Source organism: Tupaia chinensis, unplaced genomic scaffold, assembly GCF_000334495.1.
Source record: "Tupaia chinensis unplaced genomic scaffold, TupChi_1.0 Scaffold000308_1, whole genome shotgun sequence".
Classification (NCBI taxonomy): domain Eukaryota; kingdom Metazoa; phylum Chordata; class Mammalia; order Scandentia; family Tupaiidae; genus Tupaia; species Tupaia belangeri.
The window spans coordinates 928809-953455 of record NW_006159798.1 but is presented as its reverse complement, the minus strand read 5'-3'; positions in this window follow the sequence as shown (position 1 = coordinate 953455).

Here is a 24647-nt window from a genome sequence, read left to right as displayed (position 1 = left end):
TTTTTTTTAATGAATTATTTATTTAATTTTAATTTACTATTATTATTATTTTTTAATTTGCTATAGGGCACATGCATTCACCAGAGAGAGAAAGAGACAGAAAAAGTGAGATAGCAAGCCACTAGGTTTGGGAATTAAATTGTAGTCAGTCATGTGGGAATCCAGCATCCTAACCACCAATGCTGCCTGCTAGCCCTGGGTAAAACTTCAAAAGAGGATTCTTTTCGAATGTTTACTCTTTCTAGCTAGATGGGAAAGAAAACACTATTCTTAAATATATATATATAAATATATACACATTATATATATTATATACACATTATATAATTATTATATATTTATTATTATATAATTATTATATATTTATATATATATATACACACATATTATATAATATGTGTGTGTGTGTGTGTGTGTGTGTGTGTATAAATAAATGCATTTCCTTTCCAATTGAAACAAGCCAACAGTCTTAAAAAGATAAATTTGTCAGTACAGTTAAGCCAAGCCCCAAACTACAGAAATGGGCTTCTGCTATCCCTACTTTTAACATCGAGTTTTTATGACTTAGGGCAGCTCGATGAACTACAGGAAATCATCCAGAAGTTTGTTTTCGCCCCTGAATTTTTAAACTATTGGCATGTCATCTATCTCTTTTTAAATAGTAGTACTTAGGTGTAATCTGCATACCATAAAGTGTACTCATTTTATATGTAAGTTTTAAGAAAATTAAAGTTGCATAACTATTATCAAAATCCCATTTTAGATAGTTTTAGTCATTCTTAGAAATTTGCAATCCCTTTTAAAATGGGAGCAAAATAAATTAAAGTTTCATTATTCAAATTTTATATCTTCGAATCACTGACAAAACAGGCACATTTTATGTATGGAAGATGAGTTTGAGCAAGTATAAAACATCTGGGCTTCACTTTACTCACCTATGGAAGTGATTAATTATTCCTCATTTACTTCACTCATAAGGCCATGTGTGGGTTTTTGTTTGTTTGTTTTTTGTTTTTGGAGAAGTTTTTGCTATAGGGTGTGTGTGCTTGCCAGAAAGACAGAAAGAGACAGACAAAAAGTGAGAAATCACCCCCCAGGAGGGATGGCCACACCGCAATCCCTTCTGCTCCATTCTCCTCTCAGGATCTTGGGCACGCACGCACACGCGCCCAGCATGAATTTAAGCCACTGGGTCCAGGACTCAAATCGCAATCAACTACATGGGAGTCCAGTGATGTAGCCATTACACTAACTGCTGGCCCTGGCTATGTGTGATTTAAATAAGAGTATGCTTTTATCACTTTAATGAAGTGTAAACAAACACTTATCTTGGGTCTGTTGAGTTGTTTCACCTTAAATATATAATTGCCTAAATACTTTCTCTGTATATTGAGTAACATGTTCTATGGTGGTATAGTGTTTGTTTCAACAATCAAATTTTATTTAAGAAATGTAAGAAATAGTTAGGATATTATATTTATGCCTGATTTTTTCCCTTCTCGTGTTCTTCTTTCCTTTCTGAAATTCAATTTCTTCTGTCATTTCCTTTCTGTTAGATAATTTACTTAAACCATTCGTTAAGGAGTCATACTAGCAACAAATCCTCTCAGTTTCTCCTGTCTGAGAATGATAATCTTGATTTTTTTTTTTTAAATTTCTGAAGAATGTTTTGCCAGATACTGAATTCATGGTTGACAACTCAGTTTCCTCCTGTCTGGAATTGTTATTCTTGATTTTTTTTTTTAAATTTCTGAAGAATGTTTTGCCAGATACTGAATTCATGGTTGACAATCTTTTAGTACTTCAAAAGTGTTCCAGTTCCTTCTGTCTCTGTGTTTCAGATGAGAAATATTTTGTCCTTTGAATTGCTGTTTCTCTATAAGAACTATGCCATTTTTCTCTGATTTTTAAGACTTCATCTTTAGTTTTTAGAAGTTTAATTACAATGTTTAAGTTTATTCTACTTAGAGTTTATTCAACTTCTTGAATCTTTAGATTTATGTGTTCCACTGTATTTAGGAAATTTTTAGTCATTATATCTTCTCACACATCTTCAGTATCACTTTAATTTTCTGAACTACTCTGATGACTGGATATTAATCTTTTCTCTTTCAAGTTGTAACTTTTCTTTCTGGTCATGGTAATTTGCTATTGAATCTTACAGAGTTTGAATATTGTATTATGAGATTCTGAATCCTACATTCCCCCTAGTGAGTGGTGGCAAGAGGACAGGTGAGCATGTGCTTTCTGCTGGACTCCTCTTTCCTTCCCTACCCACCCCTACTGGCAAAAGTGAAGTGCTGCCTCATTGCAAATGGGCAAGGTAGAAATTTAGCTTCTACAGCAAACCACTAACATCATCTCCTGTCAAAAGTAAATTACCAACACCAGCTTCCTGCTGTGCCTTTCTAACACCAGGCATGGGCAAAACAGTGAATGATGCACTTACACCACTTCATTACTTCAGTTTGAGGCCAGACGCTCAGCTCCACACTGCGAGCCTTGTTAATTAGGGGAAAAGACAGGAAGAAGCAGATTTCCAACTAGCCCCACCTCCCAGCACTTTGTTAAATACGGTGTAGAGCACAGACAGCTTGCCAATGAACCCCACTGATGCTACCTCACAGGGGAATATGACTGCTTCCCGTTTCCACCAGGCCAGAGCTTAAGATCAGCTCCCTGCTCTGTCCTACTGACACTATGTGAGAGTGAGATTTGGAACTCATTACACTTCCCAGTTAACTAGCATTGTGGTTGTGCAATCAGTATTGTGGCCTACCTGATTCTTTGTGACAGGAGGCAACCTTGCAGAGAAAGCATATTTTGTTTGACTAAGAACAGTTTGTAGGAGGCAGGGGCTTCTGTAAGAAGTCAGGGAACAGTATTCACAGGAGCCATAATTCCATATGACTGGAAAGCTTAAAAAAAGGAAAAATTAGGACACCCTGCAGTGTCATAGAGAGGAGACAATGTGAAGAGACCCAGTAAGAAGACAATCATCTGTCAAACCAAGGAGTATGACCTGAGACAAATCCTCTCAAAGCCTCCCAAACAGCTGACTTGGCGTATACCTTGACACTCACATCTACTCTGAACAGCTTCTACCACTGCCATTCCAGAGAACTTGGGTGAGTCTCAGCCTGGGTGCAAACCTCCATTCTCATTTAATGCTTCTCTCTCTCTCTTTTCAACAATTGATATATTTTATTTTCACATTTCACAATACAAATAAAAATGTACTTTTTTTGGTCCATTTCATTCCTGCCAAACTACCCTTTTATTTTCTTTTTACTATTGCTTGTTTTCAGTAGGAGGGGGAGAAAACTTTCCTTGTTATGTTGTTAGAAAACACCCACAGTCATAGCACCTTGATCTCCTGGTGAAGTAGAATAAATTAATATAAAACTGACATAAAGAGGCCTCCCCTCCATCCTCATCTGTCTGGCTCTGTCATTCCTAGCCGAGTGGGCATCATCCTGGGCTGGGCAGAGGGTCTTATCATTGGGGACAAAAGCATCATGGGCAAATGGCCTCCCATGAATGTCCTTATTACACAGCAGGGCCTACTGGCAGCATCCCAGAAGTGGGGGCCTGCATATCAGGTGCTGGCATCATGTCAAGACTAGGAGGACCTGGAAGACAGGGGAAGTGAGATCAGATCAATGCTTCTCTTTGATTTCTCAAACATTAAGTCCTTGTTTTTATTTTTTCTTTAATTAATTTAGGGTGTATTTCATGTGTGTGTGAGAGAGAGTCACCCCTAATAGGGCCCTTATGTTGCAGTCTACCCTCAGCTTGCCCAGATCAGCAGCATGAGTGTGTCTGGTGTGCACAGGGTGGCCGTGGGATGCAAAGTCAGGGACCTCCTTTGTGTACCGGCATTACAGAGCATTATGTTTATGTTACCACTGCACCACTGCTTGATCACAAATGAAGGGTTTTTTTTGTTTGTTTGTTTGTTTTTTACCATAGAGTGTGTGTGCTCACTGGGGAGAGAGAGACAGAGAGGGAAAGTGAGAAATTGTCCCCCTCATGGGAGAGACTCATGCTACAATCCCTATTCCTCCATTCTCTAGGGATTTGGGGTAGATGTGCCTGGTGTGATTTTCAAACTGCTGAGTCTGGGACTCAGACCCTAGTTAGCCATGTGAGTCTAGCACCTTAATCACTACACCAGTGCTGGCCCCTCGAATCCTTGTTTTAATCTCAGAATAGTGACCAAGGCATTGGATCACTACTATCAAGCTGATCAATTCCTGGTATATGGGCATGCTGTTACTTCCATTCTCCATGGCTTTTCTGATAACCCACAGAGGGAGGGGGTGTTGAAAGTGGTTAGAAGTACATGCTAGGAAGAGTGAATATTTTGTTTGTCTTGGTCTAACAGTTTGTTGTTTTGTTTTGACCTTCTGGGGAACAAAGGTAAATTCTTGAATTATTATTATTTTGGTACCAGAAGGTGGTATAGTGGTTAAGGCAATGGACTCTCACATGACCTTGAGTCTCAGACCTGGTGGCTTGAAAATCATGCTGGGCACTTGTGAATGCGTGCCCAATATCCCAAGGGGAAAATGGAAGAGAAGGGATTCCAGTATGGCCATCCCCTCTAGGGGATGATTTCTCATTTTCTCTGGTGATCACATGTGTCCGATAACAAAAATCTCTTTAAAAATATTATTTTTACTGTATGTAACATTAGGTTTGGACACCACATAGTGTTCCCTGGGGAACTGATATGTACACTTATTTTTCCAGAAGTAAATAAAGTCATAAAACATAATTTTATTGGCAAGAAATATGATACCTGGGGAGGACTGATGTGACTCCAGGATGTTTATATGGGCTGCTCCTCGACAGAGGATACCCACCCCAGAGCCAGGCAGGTTAGATGGCCCCACACGAACGTCTGTATCTCTCAGGAACAGATACTAAAGCGTTACCCCAAATAGGTGACTTTTCTCCAACGTCTGAGAAGATGCCAGTATGTGAAGAGAAGCTTCAGCATAAGTGATCGCCCAATCTGTAGACATTGTCAGGAGGAGAAAATATAATTTACAAGTCATTTCAGGAAAAGAGAGGTGGAATTTATTTACAAGAGATCTATTTAGGGGTAAGATATGTATTTAGTTAAGGTGAAAAGAATATTAAGTGGGACAAAGTATTTCGACAAATTCATATTTTTTTTTCAGTTTTATTCTCAGATCTAGACATCCACAAGACAGGGAGTAGGGGCTGTGACTTACCTGTTAAATGGGCTCCTGTATACAGTTGCCATGGACTCTAAGAACAGTGAATGATGTTCTGTTTTATAAGCTTCAAGGGAAAGACACAGATTCTAAAGATAAAGTGCAAGCAAATTCTTGTGCGTGTTTGAAGTTAATATTTATCTATTCTAATAAGCAGTCTGATCTGAAAATCTTCCCTGTGCCCTCTCAGAAGATGAACTGCTTTGAAAAGAGATACTGTAACCATTTAACTCTTTTATCTTCTATACTGTCACTTTCCTGCAATTTTAGTCTCAGGGGATCATAGTAAATATTTACTCATGACTAAATGTATGCAGATGCCACCCCTACCTGCAGCACTGAAGCAAAAGGAAGTAAGTTCAGTTAGCATTTTCCTTGGTGGATTCTGTGACAATCTTTCATAATATTTGACGTTGTGTAAGCAAGTGATGGATCCAGGTATCTTTCGGTAGAGAAGTAAATTCCCATAGCACGCTATACACCAATGGCAATGATCCAGTTAAATGTACATAGCAATTGCACAGATAAACTCCTTCAGGGCAATACTCGCAAGAAACTTTAAGCTTTCTTAAAATCTTGTTTGTTTTTTGTCTGTTTGTTTTTAATACTTTGTGACATTATTATCTTCATCGTCACCAGAAAAATAACAAAAATATAAATAGGTACTTATACGAACCAGGCACTGAACTAAGGGTTTGAAATGTGTTATTTAATTCTGCTTAACATAGGTGCACATACAAATAGGAAGTAGATAATTTTATCATCTGTATCTTACAGAAGAAACTTAGACTAAGCTATTTGCTCAAAGCACCTCAGCTAAGAGTACCAGAATCAGTACTTTCTGTCTTTTTAAATCAGTCTGGAGCCTTAACTACATGCTATGCCACTTCTCATATGAAAGAATATCTGAAACTTTAAAGCAAGTGCCTTGGAACCTGTCCCAGTCATCAATTAACTTCTTCCTTTGACCTTGAGATATACTTGTATTATCATATAAAGGGTAGGACTAACCTTTTAATACTTAAATCATTTTTGCTGTTTTTTTCTGCAGAAGAATGCAATCACAGGGGAAGTGGAAGTTTTTTTTTTTTTCCCACACATTATGTGCCAGGATTGTGCCCAGCTTATTTTATTCTCAAAGCAATCATTATATTAATTTTGGCAATGGAAGAAATAAGCTCAGAGAGGCACCATAACTTCCCCAAGACCCTTGGAAAACAGCAAATACTGGGTAGAAACCCAATTATACTGGTCTGGCAATGCTATTTCTAACATATTTGCTATTAGTCATGGACCTCCTGGTGTCAAAATCTGAGATAAAGACAATATACCAACTAAAAAAGGGGCAGAGGTGGGGAGAAGAAAAGTGAGATGCTCAAAGTTCAGACATAAAGAAGTTAGGCTGAGAAAAAATGGAATTGTGAGGCATCCAGAGGCAAGTGGCAGGAATGGACAGAGAAGTGGAAACAAGATTAGGGCAGAGCCAGTGCAGGACCTGCTCTGCTGGCTCCAGGAATGAAGCCACGAGGGGAAAAAATGATTACCTGTAATGTTGTTTGTTCCAGATATTGATTATTGTTCTTCCTTCTCCCTCACTCTTCATTTAGTGGCTTGAATTAACTGGGTGTGGACTTCTCCCAACACAGCATTGTCTTCCCAGGGGAACTGAAGAGTAGGATGATAGGCAGATACTATTCTGATATGGGCAGTGAAGTCAACACTGCTGCCTTTAAAAATATATATATATATATTTTACTTTATTTATTTTAATTTGACCAAAGAGTCAGAGTAAAAGACAGAGAGAGAGAAAAGGAAAGGGAAATTGAGAAACCAAGCTGCCATGTCTGGGACTCGAACCACAGTCGGCCATGTGAGAGTCCAGCACCCTTAACCACGATGCCATGTGCTGGCCCCATCACTGCTGTCTTTCACTTCTGTTTGATTGTCACTGTTGATACTCCCCAAAATGCTATTTTATATATACACATTATAATCAGTAAATAGCAAAACTTCCAGTTAAACTTACAAAAAAGAAGCAGGTAATTTAGCCAACAGGAAGACAAATGCTAGTTGTTCAGTAAGAGCCTCCATTTTTGAGATGAATGTGGTAGAGGGAACTTCAGATGAGCATACCAGGGTGACGACTGGGATCTGGAGAGTACTGGCCTCTGAGCGTGTGTTCCTGGAACCTCGTACCTTCTACGCACATTGCTGCTAAACTGATCTTGAATTCTTGAAGGGAAATGTAATGCCCAGGATAATTCCCGCCTAATATAGTTCTCATCAAACTTTATCCCTCTTCAGTGAGACATGATATTATTTAGGAGGGATGAATTTCACATAATCTGGAATAAAATGCAATTTGGAAACTAAATTTGATTTAATTAAAGTGACTCAAAACCAAAAACAGATAATGCTATAATTTTTCTGGTCTTTACTTGCTAATCAATTCTCATCATATAAGCTTAGTCAGATATGTGGTTCATTCATTCCCTCTACTTTTTTTTTTTTTTTAAGAGGTTTTTGCTACAGGGTGTGTGCACTAGCCAGAGAGACAGAGAGAAACAGAGAGACAGAAAACGAGAAATCAACCTTCAGGGGGGATGGCCACACCACAATCTCTTCTCCTCCATTCTCCTCTCAGGATCTTGAGCATGCATGCACACACGCCCGGTGTGAGCTTAAGCCACTGGGTCCGGGACTCGAACTGCAGTGGACTACATGGGAGTTCAGTGACATAGCCATTATGCTAGTCCCATCCCCTCTACTTCTTGAAAGGGAATTTATGCTTGTTTTCTTAAAAACCTAGGCTAATTTAATAACATTGGTTAATTTTTTAAAAACATTCTGGCTTAAGATTGTTGTATGTTTCTGTCAGCCCATCCCCTACCCAAAGTAGTGTGTGTATGAATATCTCCTGAGAATGAAGTACATATCATCATGTCTGCAATATTTCCATTTTTTTGCTTTGTTTTTAAGAGGTTTTTGCCTTAGGGCGCGTCTGCTGACTGAAGAAAGATAGAGACAGTAGGAAAGAAAGTGAAAAATCACCCCTCACACCCCCTGGGGGAGGATGGCCACACTGCAATCCCTTCTCTATTCTCTTTCCGGGATCTTGGGCACATGCACACATGCCCAGCGTGATTATCAAGGCACTGGGTCTAGGACTTGAACCACAGCTGGCCATGCAGGATTCCAGCAGTTTAACTGCTCCTCCGTCTGCTGACTCTAATCATTTCATGTTTTGAAAACATTTTTTTCTAAAACATTTGCTTTCTGAGGGATTGATTTGAACATGACACATATTTTACATTTTCTTATGCACATTTTTGTTCATGTAAAACATATGATGAACTTAGAAAACTGCACCCAACTGGACAAAGCTCTGTGAAAATGTATGAGACAAACACATGTGCTTTCCCTCCAACATTTACCGGCTGCCTCAGGTCACTGTGTGTCTGAGCCACATGAGTGCACATTCGAGTTATGGTTTCCTGTCTGATTTCAGGTGATGACCTTCCGCCACATTGATGTAACTCACAGGCTCCACCCTTCAGTGTCTGCTTCCTGGAGCAGATTTCATTTCCCTTAAAGGTGAAGAGTCATTTATTGGAGTATGATGTCTTTCTGAAAGATTTTATACATGTAAAACTGTGCTACTTTGGGTTGTTTTTCTTTATGTAGTGTTCTTTTTCTCCACTGAACTTTTTCAGTGTTAAGTCTTTTAATCCCATTTCCCCTATAATCCATGTCGCTTTCATTACATGCTTTAACATAACATGGCAATTTTAAAGAACATTTGTAAGGATAATGTAAAATGCATACCACTAAGAAAATAGAAACCAAAAGCTACTTTAAGGCCAACTATGTTATTGTGGACATGTATACTACCTTAGGAGAGATGAGGAGCATGAGTGTCGTGAGCCCACTGGGGAAGATTGCTGTGTGATGTTTAGGTAATGAAAGTGATAAACCTGGGGACCAGCAGGTGGCGTGGTGGTTAAGGTGCTGGACACTCCCACATGGCCGACTGTGGTTCAAGTACCAGACCTGGTGGTTTGCTTTCTCACTTTCCCTCTCTCTCTCTGTGTATCTCTCTCTGGTCAAATGAAAATAAGTGAATGAATAAATAAAATTAAATAAATAATTATTTTTTTTAAAAAAAGAAAGTGATAAACCTCTGTGGGCAGATTTTCAGCATGTCTGTCCTTCATTGATCTAATTCAAGCAAGATAACTGCTGGTATCTATGATAGGCTTTTTCCCCAACAGACCCTCTGAAAAAGCAGGACCAGCAGTTGGCATAACAGCTATGTCACTGGGCTCCCATGTAGTCGACCACAGTTAGAGTCCCGGACCGGTGGTTTAAACTCACGTCAGGCGCGTGTGCGTGCATACCCAAGATCCCGAGAGGAGAAACGAGGAGAAGGGATTGCAGTATGGCCATCTCCCCTGGAGGGTGATTTCTTGCTTTTTGTCTCTCTCTGTCTTTCTAGTGAGTGCCTGCGCCCTATAGCAAAAAACCTCTCCAAAAGAAAAAGGCATGATGCTGCCATACAGACAACAATACTGACAACAAACAGCTATTACTGAGAAGCAAACGGGCCAAAAATTGTTTAAAAATGGTCATGATCTGGAAATGGAGATAAGCTGTTTAAAAAATAATCTTATATCCAGTATTTCAGAATGGAGTCAACACTTTCACACCACCAGGACCATCACCACTAAAGGCACTTAATAAGAGCTAAAAATGAAAATGCTCTGATGCATTAATTTGTTGAAAGAAAGTGGGTTCAGGAACTATTTAATGTACATATCAGTGAACATTTTCTGCATTTTACATTTATTTTCATAATATTCTTATTAGAAAGCTATATAGCATATGTGTATGTATATTTATATATATTTATATACATATATTTATATATATATTATATATATGAAATGTGAGTCAAAGGGACGTCAGATAACTTGCCTACAGATACAATTCACATGGAGCAGCCCTATCTTCAAACTCCATTCTTTCTCCATAATTCTCTTTTTAAGAAATTATTTATTTAATTTTATTCATTATGATGATTATTATTTTTAATTTGACCAGAGAGACACAGAGAGGGAGTGGGGAGTGGGAAAGCAAGTTGCTGAGTCCAGGACTCGCACAGCGATCAGTCATATGGGAGTTCAGTGCCTTTACCGCCATGCCAGCTGCTGGCTCCCTCCATAATTCTTACACTCATCACAGAACAAAATTAAAAGTAAAATAAATAGAATACAAGGTGTAAGGTATCTGCTCACTTCTATGTCTATGTCTTCGTCAAGCTTTAACTATCTTGTCTATCACTCATGTATCTTTTCTCTTGTCCTTGTTTTATTTTTGTCATCTCACTGCATGTGGACAGCTGGGCATTTACATATCTAGCTGCACATTGGCAGGTTGATAAGTGCCAGTTTGAGCAAACAATATTGGACCACTCAAAATCCTTAATATTCTTGAAAAAAATCTTGGGAAAAAAATATTCTTGAGAATGTAAGTGAATTTCTGGGAACCAGGAGTTAGCGTAATGGCTATGTCGCTGGACTCCCACATAGTCGACCGCGGTTCGTGTCCCGGACCTGGTGGCTTAAAACTCACGCCGGGCGCGTGTGAGTGCGTGCCCAAGATCCCGAGAGGAGAATGGAGGAGAAGGGATTGCGGCGTGACCATCCCCCCTGGGGGGTGATTTCTCGCTTTCTGTCTCTATGTCTCTCTCTGTCTGTCTGGCGAGCGCACGCACCCTACAGTGAAAATCTCTCAAAAAAAAAAAAGAATGTAAGTGAATTTCTGAGGAAATTGAGTAGTGCCTAAGGTTTCTTTTTTGCTATTTTCTTATCTTTTTTCTTCTTATGCTATATACCAATATGGAATCCAACGTTATATATGATTAGGAGCAAAAAAGAAGCACCAAAAATCAACTTGTAGCTTTTGGGTAGGAGGAAAACTGATTTCTGAGACTCTATCAGATTTACATCTTAAGAATATCATAAATGTAGTAGCCATGTGAAACAATCCTGATCTCTTACCTTTTTTTTGGTACAAGTCAACAACACTGAAATTTGAGCTTCTTCACCTACCAAGATTGCAGTGACGCTCTTACCTCTGATAAAATTTCATGGGAAAACCAGTCAACAATGGTTGTGCATGTTTTGTTTATGACTTTATATGATTCTGAAATGTAGCAATTATGCATGAGTAAATGTTTAGAAAGCTAAAGTTGCTACCTGAACATTCTCATTTTAGGGTTGACGGTCTGAATAATATTTAACAAATTTTAATTTAAACAAAAATACCTAATTTTTCATTAGGCAGGGCTTTCAGAATGTTATATAGGAAATCCCAGTTAATCTGTACAGAATAAAAGAACATACGGTATATTAATACATTGAATAAAGGAAAATCATTCAGTAAATTATTGCATTAGGAATCTGGTGAGACTATTGTGAAAGCTGATTTAGTTATCTATTTTTTTATTAACTATAGAAATAGAAGCTAACTGGATTCCTACTGTGAAATATGGAGCATTAATATACAAGTGAGAACAAAGCCTCTTTTAATTTAATAATAGCCATTTATGACTTTAATTATGTAGTCTCCCACTGATAATAAATGATTGATCTTATATTTGCCCATTATTTTTCTGTATTCCAGGTTTTAGTTGTTGGAATCTATCTGTGACTAATATTCTAATATTTGTGATTCATTTGTCACCAACATTTTAAGTTTTTGTTTGTTTGTTTGTTTTCCATAGGGCACATGTGCTTGCTGGATAGAGACATAGATGACAGTGAGAGGAAAAATGAGAAATCATCCCCCCACCCACCCAGGGTAGGATGTTCATACCATAATCGCTTCTTCTCTATTCTCCTCTTGGGATTTTGAGCATGCACACAGCATGAACTCATTGTGATTTTTGAGCTGCTAGGTCCAGGATTCGAACCATGGTCAGCCATGTAGGAGTCCGGCACTTTAACCACCATGCCATCTATTGGCCCCTGTCACCAATTCTTATGTTCTGGGATGCTGATGACGCTGGCAGCTTCTCTGTGCAGATGTTGCTACTAACTATAGTAGAATTTCAATTATATGTTTAATCCCATTCTCACTTGACTATTCTTCCATCTGTGTTCAGTAGCCACTTTGGAAACTGCCACTGCAGCATATTTGACATTTGAATTCCTTGGTCCAAGCACTTGTTCAATCTTAGCAGCTCCATGTCTGTGCCAATCTTATGACATAGACCTGGCTATTCTTTTGCCTTCCCATGTCCAATCAGGGATGCTTCTATATTGGCATGTCCACATCAAGGTAACTTTAAGGTATTTGGTCTTCTCTATGACTATTTGTACAGCCACCCCACCCCTCACCCCCATGGTTTGAAAGCTGGGCTCTGCCCTGGGACAGGAGTTTTTGGACACTATGGAGATGGAAGGCAGATTGGTGGTAGGGATGCAAAATCATTGATGATTGACCCATGTGGCATTTTTTAAAAATCCCAAACTCATTATATTGTGTTATAAAATTGTTAGTCTGAAATTCAGTTTCAGAGAAAATCAGCTTCTAACTAGAAAGGGTCAATGACCCATTTTGTGGCAGGAGACAACTGCATTTAATCAAGATCTGTTTCCATGGACCTTGCTGACCACAGTGATGATTGCTGGAAGTTTTATTTCTGTATTGGTTGATTGTCTCTGTTTCCTTTACTTTGTTCACATCCTTTCCAAATAGGCTGTGCTTCTAAAAAGTCCAAATTTCACATATCGGGTCATAGATTCTTTCCATATTTCTGCTTTGAATGATATGTTTTTGCTATTTAAAATAAAGCAAATTATTATAAAAGACTAGCTGTACTTGAATTTCTAACAGCTGCAGCTTACTCTCAGCCTAAAGTCCTGCAGGTGCATTTGATTCAATATGCTTTTCACAGAGCAAATCGCACACTCCTGGTGATTCATCATCTCATAAGTGAAACCACCATGTCTTTGGCTACTTCAGCCAGTCACTGTTTCCCTCCACACATTTGTGCTTTGTGGGGTTTCTTACTCGCTATATTTTTACCTAGGTTACAATGGTCTTCAGTCTTCTGTCTTGTCACGTGAAAACACAGTAAGTCCATCATTAATGAGTTTCTCCCAATGTAATGTGCCCACTGAGGACTGAGAAGACAATTATCACTGGTTTCTATTTATGTTTTTTTCTATGGTCCAAAGGTCTTGGTAGAGGAAGGGGAGGGCTTGGTTTGAGTTATAGTTTTGCCTTTTTCCTAGAAATAAGGACAGATTTTCTAGCTCCAGGAACCAAGACTGGCTACACTACAGCGATAGTGGCTGAAATGGAGAGACAAGTCCTGGGCTGTCAGGATCTTAATACTCACCAGTGTCACTTTAATTCAGAGTGAGAATAAAATCAGAAACACAGCATGAGCAGCAGTAATGGGCCCATTAGAAGAAACTGGATCTCACATACAGCCCACAGTTGGAATCCCCTGCCCATTCAGCCTGAGCCACAACAGACTCGAATGATAGCACCCAGGATGTAATGGACTAGAGAACAGGAGGGAGATCGTACTGGGACCAGCCCCATGGAGGTTTGCTCTCTTTCTCTCTCTCTCTCTCGTGCATGTACACAGCCTACCATGAAAAAATAAAATATAAGAAGAAACAGAGCATGCATATTTAGAGGGGAAACCAAGGAAAATACAATTCTTGGAAAAGGCAAATCATTAACACTGGGGCTACCTTGGCTATCAGGAAACTTCTCAATTATTTTTATTACCTGCTTATTCTTAGCACCTGCAATTCCACATATAGATTTATTCTGGCCCAAAGTACTTTTTCTCTAAAAGCAGTGTTTTCAGTGTTTTGTTTTTGTTTTTTCCTAAGGAAGGCAAAGGCAATCGTATGTCATTAACTTTTCTTTTATCCTCCTGTTTCCCTTCCTTCTTTCCTTCCTTCCTTCCTTGCCTCTTCCTCTTTCCTTCCTTCACTTTCTCCTTCCCTTTCTTCTTTCCGTCCTTCTTCCTTATCTTCCTACTATCCTTTTTCTTTCTCTCTCTCTTTTCTTTTTAAATTCACTATCAATTGGGCACCTACTCTGTGTCTAGTATAGCTGTGAACCAGTTAGACAGAAGCCCTCACTTTAGCAGGGCTCTCAGTAGATTAGTTTGGGAGTCCGTGTTGCATCAAAGACTGATGCCCAGAGGTGCAAGGAAGCTTAGTGAAACTGAGAAGTACTTTCACGTGTGATGTCAAGCTTTCAGTTTCCAGTTCTGTGTTTTGATGTTGTAGCTATTCCTTCCCCTATTATCGATCATCATAATTTAGTTCACTGAACTAAGAATTATTCCAGTTGTTACCCTGTATTCCATATACGTTTTATTTTTCACTTGCTGGAAATACATATTGGGTTACCAGAAAAGTCATGATGCATGTTTGCATAGATAAAGAGAAAAATGCATCATGAGTTTCCCAACAACCTAAGAACAACTGTGAAAATAAGTACAATGGGAAGAAAACAAGGTCATTAAACCTAACTTGATGTAGTAGCTTCAAACTGAGGCTGCCTTATTAAAATAGAAGAATTAAAATAATTGTAAAGGGCATACTACCTTAAGTGGTTCAGAATAGAGCAATGGTTCTCTATCTGTGTTCAATATCATCACCGGGTTACCTTTTAAAAATTAACTGATGTCTAGGTCCTCTAAATGATAAGTTGTAGTCAGAATGGGGCAAAACTACCTTAGTGTCTAAGACCACACGTTTTAGAATTAAAAACCTGAGATCAAATCCTAGCTCTATCTCTGCAGCATTTGGGTCATTCACTAAACCTCAGCTATCTCATCTATTAAAGGGGAATGAAAACAATATCCACCTCATAGGGCTGCTGTGAGAATTAAATGAGTTAATAAACATGAAGCAGTGAGAGCAATGTCTTACATGAATGAGTCAAATGTGTGTTACGTTTCATTGATTTTTTTTTTTAATCAATACTTGGATCCTTGTGGATTTTGTTTTAGTTTTATTTAGTATACTTCTTCAATTTGACTGGAGAGCGAGAGAGTGAGAGCGAGCGAGAGAGAAAGGAGTGAGAAAGCAAGCTGCCAGGTCTAGGACTTGAACCAGGATCAGTCATGTGGGAGTCCAGCAATTTAACTACCACGCCAGATTTAAGATTATCTTGAATACACACAGAGAGAGGATTTACAGGCTTTGCAGTAACATTCTTTTTGCTGAAGAATTGTCTCCAGAATAGTAAAACCCACAATAAGTAAATTATGAGAGTGATGAGAGGACACGTGACTAAGTGGATGGTTAGACATGCCATACATGTTAGGTATACCCAAAGGGACCAGATTCTGGAAGAGTTAGTGGCACCAGATAGGTGGGAAATGGGAATAATAGGAGTAAAATGTAAGAGTCAAAAAAACAAAACAAAACAAAACAACTTCCATTTTTCTCTCACTAAGGGCTAGAGCTAAGGGAAATAATAAATCAATAAAAGCAAAATAAAACCTAAATGCCAGCAGGTGGTATGGTGGTCAAGAGGGTTGGATCTCACCTGGCCTACTGCTCAATTTACACCTCAGACCCAGAGGCTTGAAAAACTCCCTGGGTGTGAGTACTTGCATGCATGCCTCAGTGCCCATGATCCCAAAAGGAGAATGGAGCAGAAGGGTTTGCAGCATGACCATCCCCCGTAGGGGCAACTTCTCACTTTCCCTCTCTCTCTCCAGTAAGCACTGTGTCCTGCAGCAAACAAACCAATCACATGAAAAAAAAATATATATCTTTTACCTCTGTTGTAAAAGCATGGCTTCTTTTCATCACTCCTTTTTTTCCTTGTTTCTTTTCTCCTCGCCTTTCTCCAGGCAATGGAAAATAACCCACTCTAGAAAAATTAATAGTTAATAATTAACACAGTTTATTTTCAAGCATTACATGAGTGACCTAGGCCCAGAGAGGAAGCATACAAGCCTTTCTTGGGTGATCAGGTACAGGGTTCCTTTTATTTGATTTTCAGAGTGACAGACAAAATTAGTGAAGAGATTTCCATAGGTCTGGCCCAAACAGGCAGGACATGAGGAAGCAGGAGCTTGTACGTTATAAGTGGGTTCCACAATTTTTAGGTTGGTGATTGAAAGGTAAGATCTGTGTCCTGGGAAGAGATATGTTAATCTACATCTCAAGGAAAGGGAAGTTCTGTGTCTTGGGAAGAAATAAACAAAGGAATATACTGTAATTGGTTGAAATATACATCTCAAAGATACTATACCAGGAATGGAATGTAGGAAGAATCCTGTTAATGGAAAAAAATGGTCTGTTAATGTTTGTGGGCATGACTCCCCCTAGACCCTCTGGAAAGGACTTTGGAAAAATAGGGAAAAGCCATCAGACTTCTGTCCACAGTGGAAAAATAGGAAAAAGCAGTCAGACTTCTGCCCACACCTGTTTTTCCCTCCCCTGCCTAATATCCTCCTCCTCTCTCTCTCTCTCTTTTTTAAATCTCTCTCCTTCAAGAGAACAGGCTACTTTTTTAGCTGGATCATATGGCAGGGATATAGTCCTGAGAGGCAAGAAAAAGCAAGCAGGGACTGAGTCATGGTTTTCCCTGAACATGGTCTTGTAGATCAATAGCTCTGAAACCTGTTAAGGCATCTCAGGTCACCATTACTGTCCATTTGTAGCAAGTCAAAGTCAATATTTGCTTAGAAGGACAAGGCAGTTTGTTGGCTATACTTTCTTCAAGGTAGGCATTTGAGCAGTACTATCTCAAGTAGTCCCAGAAAGAAACAGAGATGTTAAAGAAAAATAAGAATAGAGGCCAAAGTTTAGATATAGCCTAGGGCCAACTGCCAGTTACCAGGTAGTCAAAACTTGAACCATCCTGATTTGACAAACCACAACACCAGCTCTAAGCATAAATAAAATACAAAAATGTAAGTTTACAGCTTCAACATGAGTCAGTGAAATTAAACCAACCAACCATGGATAAAATAGTTTAAATAGCTCTGCTTTCCCTTAAAAGAATGCTAAAGCCTAACAGCCAGTCATAAAAAAGGTCAAAATATGTTCTTTATGTTTCATAAACTGTGCTTTAACTTCTATGAGTGGGGCTACTTCACATATTTCAATTTGAAGTCTCCTGCTTCTTAAACTATTTTGCATGTACAATAAATATGTAAAACTTTTTTTTCTGATTTTTACTTTCAATAGGAGAAATGCTTTTCAAGTTCACATTCCATTTTATTATATATGGTATCAGTACTTGTGTGTAATCTCTCCCATCCCCCCGTTTCTCGGATCTTATTTTGGTATCATTATTTTATGTTTTTATAATAGCTCACTGAGACAAAGTTCATCACTTTAATGGGCATAGGTCAGTAACTTTTAATACATTCACATAGTCATATGATTGAAACTGAGCAAGGACCCCCTAATGTATTTTCTAGGGTTCCTGAAATATAAAGTCCATTTACATTGTAATGGCCCAGAGTAAGGAGTAAGTCTTCAGACTTTGGTTATGATAATGACCAACATGTACCATGAGTGAGGGCCATTTGACCTCTAAATCTCTCACTTAGAGGAAAGATAAGGTTTTCGTTTCAATATGTAAGATGTTTTATAGGCTGGAAACTGCTGGTTATGAGTTCAAAGACTCCAGGCTAAACGGTTCCAGACACCTGAAGAGAAATTTGATTAAGGCCTCATCAATCAGGAATGTCCAGGAGATGATCACGCCCTCTTGAACCAATCACTGAACTGATCATGTGCCTGGGACCTCTGCCCCTAATTTTGCCCTTAAAAATGCATGTGGGGAACATCTCAGGGAGACCAGGTCTTTTCAGCACTAGCTGCTTGCTCTCCTTGCTTTGCACTTTGCAATAAAGTTGTACTTTCTTTCGTCACATCATGCGCCTATGGTTTGGTTTCATAGCGCTTGGGCAAGCGAACCTGATTTGAGTTCGGTAACATGATCATCACCACCATCTAATTCTAGGCCACCTGATCACTCCAAACTAAACCACTGCACCATTAGCAATCACTTATCCTCCAGCACTAAGCAATCACTCAAGTATTTTCTGTTTTTATAAATGAGTTTATTAATAAAATTAATTGTATTAATTTTCTAACCTTAGAAATGGCATCACACAATATGTGGTCTTTTGTATCTTGCTTTTTCAGCTATCATGATGTTTTTAAGCTTCATCCATGTATTTTATTCTCTGTGGCCAAATGGGTTCAAATGTGGTCATGTGGCTATACTAGGTTTAGTTCATCTTCTCATCAGCTAATGAACATTTGTGTTATTTTCCCTTTTTGATGATTAGAACAAGGCTGTTATGAACATTCCTGTGCAAATTTTTGTATGGGCATGTTTTCATTTCTTGTGCATATATACCTAAAAGGGAAATGGCTGGATTATATAGTAACCCGATATTTAACTTTTTGAGAAGCCGCAAAACTATTCTGTAAAGTGACCACCACAGCATCTTACAGTCTGACTAGCTATTAGGTGGATTTTAATGTCTTCACGTACTCACCTTGCTAGTTAGGGGGTGAGGGTTATTGCAGCCATCATGGTGTGTGTAAAACAGTATCTCCTATTCGTCAGTCATAGGTATGCTACTGAAATTCTGAGCCTCCTTTTTCTTAGACATTTTCTGACACCCTCATGGTTACTCTGAAAGAAATTATATGTCAATTCCCCTTGATGGATTTGCAGAGATTCTCACATGGAGGGAAACTTAGTACTAAACATTTTCTGAAATGTTTGCCAAGGGCCAGGTCCTGCTCTAAGTGTAAGTTATCTCATTAGGTCCTCAAAACCACCCTGCCCATCTCAGCAAGAAAATCTGATAATCAGAATCTAATAATCTGATAAGTTATTCAACAAAGCACAGCTGTTTAAACCCTACTGGTATAACCTCAGTGTCCCTGGCTCTTTATTGCCCCAAATATGCTATTTTATTTCTCCCATGAGTGCCCTTAAAATATTTTCTATTACGAAAGGAATTATTTCTCCAGCAGCCTTGGCACACCACAAGCTCAGATCCCCAGAGGATAAGGTTAGGGAGTAAGCAGGAGGCTTTAATATACTACCCAAGCTTTCAGCTAATAAGTCTCTCCATAAAACCCCTAATCAATGGGTTTCTCAATAAAAGGACTGAGAGGAGTGGTATTGGTGAGGAATGAGAGACTCTGACTGACTTTATTTGACTAATACCATATTCTGAGGATTGTACCACACAGGATGAAAGAAAAGCTTGTGAATTGAGCAGGCAGAATACTCCACTTGCATGCTCTAGTAATGAGGCCAGATTATTTTCACTCCTAAAGGCTGCACCCAAGAGAATAATCATCCAAAAAGAGTTTCTCATTGTGTATTTTTATTCTCTAAATGCTCAAAAACCAATATGTGTAAAACCATTTAACAAAACGCCACCATGGGATTCATAGTGTGTAATTTTAAAAAACAACAAGCTAAGGCTGCTGTACTCATAAATAATGCAATAAGGGGTTTTGAGTAAGATTGAAAAATAAGAGTAAAACCTACATTCCCAGCAGGCAAAATACTGTTTTGTTTGACATTTTTAATCATAATGAAACATATAACCTAGTGGGGCAAAACTAAAATACATTTGCATGTCAAAGAATATGTTCCATTTAATTTGTTTAAGTTTCTTTGTTAGTGTTTGTGCTTCTTATGGAATAGCTTCAAGGTTATGAAGAATATAATAAATGTCTAAATGGTTGAGAGGCAGTCGGAACACAGATGAAAATAGCTGATTTTCTAAGCAGACTTGAGAAGGTGAGAAATCGGAATGCTAGAAGTAACCTCACTTTGCTTTTGTAACTGTAGTGTGTTTGGTTTTCAGAAGGGAAAAAAAGGTAACCAAGCTATTGGTCAGCTTGTAGTTGCATAATGGATATTCTCCTAACTGAGGATTAATTAAAGGCTTGCTCTGTTTCTTGTCCTAATGTGAGGTTTACCTAATCATCAGGTCTTTGGCCTTTGCCTCAGGAAAAACACTTTGAGAGCAAAGCCCTAAAATTTAGCACTTCATATTTATTAATCCATTGTTGTTTAGTCCTTATTAAGAGACTGTGGGACTGAGCTTATAGTGCAATTGAGTTTTACAAGTTCACAATAGAGAGTTAAGGCAACATACTATGTAAATTTGGTTAGCCTGAAAGCTTTAAGAATATTTAAAAAGCAAACAAAAAGAAACTTCTACTATATATAAATATACATTCATATATTTGCTCATATATTTATATATTTTATAATGTATATTTATATATCCATATATGTAAATATCTATTTATTTAGAAAAATCAAACCTTTTCACTGTATGATTGCATTTTTATTTCTCGAGAAATTGGAAAGTGTCTTTAAAGGCTGGTAAATTGGTAAGAAGGAACAAAAACCACTTTTGCAGTTTTTCCTCTTTTTAAGTGAAGTCATAATTCTTTTTAGATCGAGAGAAGACTTTGAGAGATGCTAAGTGATTAAAACACTACTTTAACTTACCAGGAACTTATCACGAGGACCTGAGGTTAAATGACTCATTTGGTTGTAAGACTGTGTAGAAAAAGCATTTTTCAAGAGTTTACAGTTCAGAGACATAGATTTTCCAAGATTTGGATTTAGAACTGACCTTTACTGCACAGAGGAGATGTAAGAATATCCTGTGGAGATGCGCAGGTGTGAGCTCATGAGGGAATGAGATCCGGGCTTATCTCCTGGCCGCTGCCCCTGCTGAGGTGATACAGGACTCTCCAGGGACGGGCAGCGTGTCATTTCCATTTGGTGGTCCGAGTGCCTGACATTTACAACAACTCAAATACTTGAGAGAGTAAGCGTGCAAGTGCACGAACGAATGGTAAAATTAAATTCTAGCTAAATCTGGTTTCTTGGAGGCAACGGTTTTTCATTGCCACATGTGATGGCGTTGACAGAGCCTTCCGCCGTTGGATAGGGCATTCACGCATGGTGAACTCTCTCACATGCTCACGGTTTTATATTCCACAGAGTGTTTTCGATTATCCAAATTGTTTTAATCATTTATTATTTCTACTTGTTTTTGTCCCTATTCCTGTCATCACAGACCCACCCCATTCCTATGCCTAAAATGCACTCGCTAGTCCTGGAGCAACTAAAAGGGCACACATAGGATGTCCGACTGGCTCCTAGGCTCCCATCTGTTAGGAAAGTCTACCTTTTTCCCTACTCTTGAAGCATTTCTCTAAGGAGGAGTCATAATTTCTCGGTCAGCCATGAGGAAAGAAGGCTGTTTCCTCTGCTGCAGCTGCACTATTGTCTGTACTTTAGAAGATGCAGGTTTCCCAGACAAATAGCAGAAGCTAAAACTGGGAGCCTAACACTGTAAAGGTTTATTGGTAAATGATGCTAATTATGAGTTTTCTTTGGTGAATTTAACATAACAGCAGGGCCATACTCAGTGGAATTCTTGTCATTGAACGTTCTCTGAATGTTGCTCCTAAACTCTGAGAGCTGAGTGTTGCTCTCATGCATATTGTGTGTGTGCATACATGGGTTGTCACGGTTGACAAATCAGAAATACTGAGGGCTGGCAATGACAGTATCCCACTGTTCTCCAGGGAACCTCGAGTTCACAATGCTCTTGCCTCAGCCTCTCCCAGTCATTGGGATTATAGCCACACACCACTGTCACAGGCCCAAAAGCCTTAGGATAGAAGAGGAATCAAACCCAGACTATTTCCTACAGTCTCAGACTGAAGAGGAAGCAGTTTAGCAGCATGTTCCACGATAAGCCCAGGAGAGCATCTTATTTGTGGGACAATCTTTTTCCTCACTGGAAATATTTTGAAATTGAAAGACATCCCCAAAGCAAGTACATAGTACTCCCTTTGTACTCCAAAGACCCTCTGATTTAAGAACAATCCCTGCTGCCATTCCTCAATCTGCCTAGAAATGATTGCATATCACCAAAATTCCAGATAGCCCTCATTTTAACTCCGATTCACACACCAATGGGCAGAAATGCAATAGTAACTATTTCCAATTATTACCAACCTAAATTTTTATTGGCTTTCAGAACACATTAAAGACAACAATTTACAGAAAGCAATGAATACAGAATACTAAAAAATAAGCAGCAAGGAAAAATAGGTAAATTGTGGAGATAGAGTCTAAATAACGCAGGAACAATGGAACTTGAAACAGTAGACTTTATAAAACTCTTTCTTTAGGGAAATGAAACTGGGAGAGATACTAACAGTGTGGCTTTGCATGGCATTTTATTTCATTTAATCATCATTAATTTAAAGGTGTAACATTCAGATATTACATTATTTCCCTTTTACAAAACAGTCAAGTGACCAGGGCCACCCAGTGAGTTCTTAGCTGAAACGAGAGTAGTGGTCTCTATCATTCTGAAGCCATAGCAGATATATCCTTTCTGGTTTAAAAAGAGCTATATATACATATATAGATAGATAGATAGATATAAAATCATTTTATGTAAAATATTATAATTACTTATAATTATGATTAAAAATTACTATAAATACTTTATATATAAAATTATAAATAAAATATGTAATTATGTAATATGCAATTATATGTAAAAATTATAATATATAACATTTTATATATACATATATGATTAACTGCCAGGGTTTTCAGATCTTTAAAGTTTGTTCTTTGACTCCTTACTAAGGACCCTTCCTTATCTAAGGGTCATTTCTAAGTTCTAAAATTTTGGAGATAGTAGTTTCATGGTCTAACCAATGCAATTGTCAAAGTATAGCATAGGAAAAAAAATTAAAAAGGGATAGAGTTGGAGAAAAAGATAATTAAATTCAGACATTTTGTATAGTCATTTGAAGCCTATTAGCAGACTATATGACTGGTACCCTGAAAATAACTAATATGTTTAGGTACTTGTTTTAGAAGTTGTTTAAAATTTATAAGCCTCAGTTTTCTTATCTGTAAAATTAGTATGGTAATAGTATCTTCTCCTTTGGATCATTGTATATGTTTTATGGACAATAATTTGGAAAAATTACTTAGCCTATTCCTGGCTAACAGGAAAGATTTAAAAATTAATACTTTTATTAGTTTGTTCAGTGTTTTTCCAGCGTACACAATTTCATAGCACTTGAAGCTACTTACATTTCTTTTCCAATTGCTCTTATTTTGTATGTCACTCTGGCAATTTTCCTTCTGCTAACTATCAAGAGAAGCTGGTTGAGTTCGTTCAAGGAATGGTTGGGGAGACATGAGAAAGTTGGTTTGGAACCAGAAGGCCAAGGTTACTGTCCTGCCTTCATAATCTGTGACCTCTATGCAATGGGCATCAATTAACATTGTTCAGCCTTAGATATATTGTATAGAGTACATAACCAGTCCTACCTAACAGGGTTGTCAGAAGGACAGAATGAGGTACCACTGGAATGTTCCTCGACCATTTCCCATCACACTTATTCATTAAATATTAGACCAAATGAGAAACAGTGCCCTACGTGTCATGGCTACTCACCTTTTAGTAATGGGGACATATCTGAATACTTACCTCTTTTCCCTGTTTTATGAGAGCTAAGGCTTTGTTTAAGGGTATTTGTGTTCTAGTAATGCTAGTCATCACAAGTATTTGATCTTTGTAATTATAAGAATCAAGGGGAAAAGAGCAAAGCATTTAAGGAACACAAAAATGGAAAATTATCTGTTGATGATAATGTGCATGGTAATTTCTTTGACTGGCCTAAAACACAGTGTATTCATGCTGGGAAAATTTATTTTGAATGCCATAATGAAATATAGTGATTGAATGTAAAGTAAAATAAAACAAGAATTAGAGTTAAACCTTGAAGGAGTGAGACTGTTCAAATATCACAAACACAATCTTCCATGCAAGGGTGAGCATCTTCTCCTGGTGTGTGGGAGATGCACGGCCTTTCAATGGTGTTCTGGAAATGTATTAGCTGCTGCTTAGTTACCCTGGTGAGGTGGGCTCAGTCTTGCTGATGGGGCTGAGGATTCTGAAAGACAATTCCCCAAATTGGTCCACACTTGCATTTACCACAATAATGTTAGGAATGCTCATCTCAAGAAATGTTTACAAAAATGGATTCATTCCCTAAAATACTATAAAGGGTCACCTTCATGAGAGTTAGGAGTCCTGAGTTACAGAAATAGCTTTAGTCCTGACTGGGTACAAATATGTAAACCCTGGCTAGATTTGGAGATTTATGTATTAATATTTGAAGATTGAGTTTAGAAAAGATAATGCCTGGGGCCAGCAACTGGCATTGTGGTTGGCGGCACTGGACTCCCACATGGCCAAATGTGGTTCCAGTCCTGGACCTGATGGGTTGTTTTCTC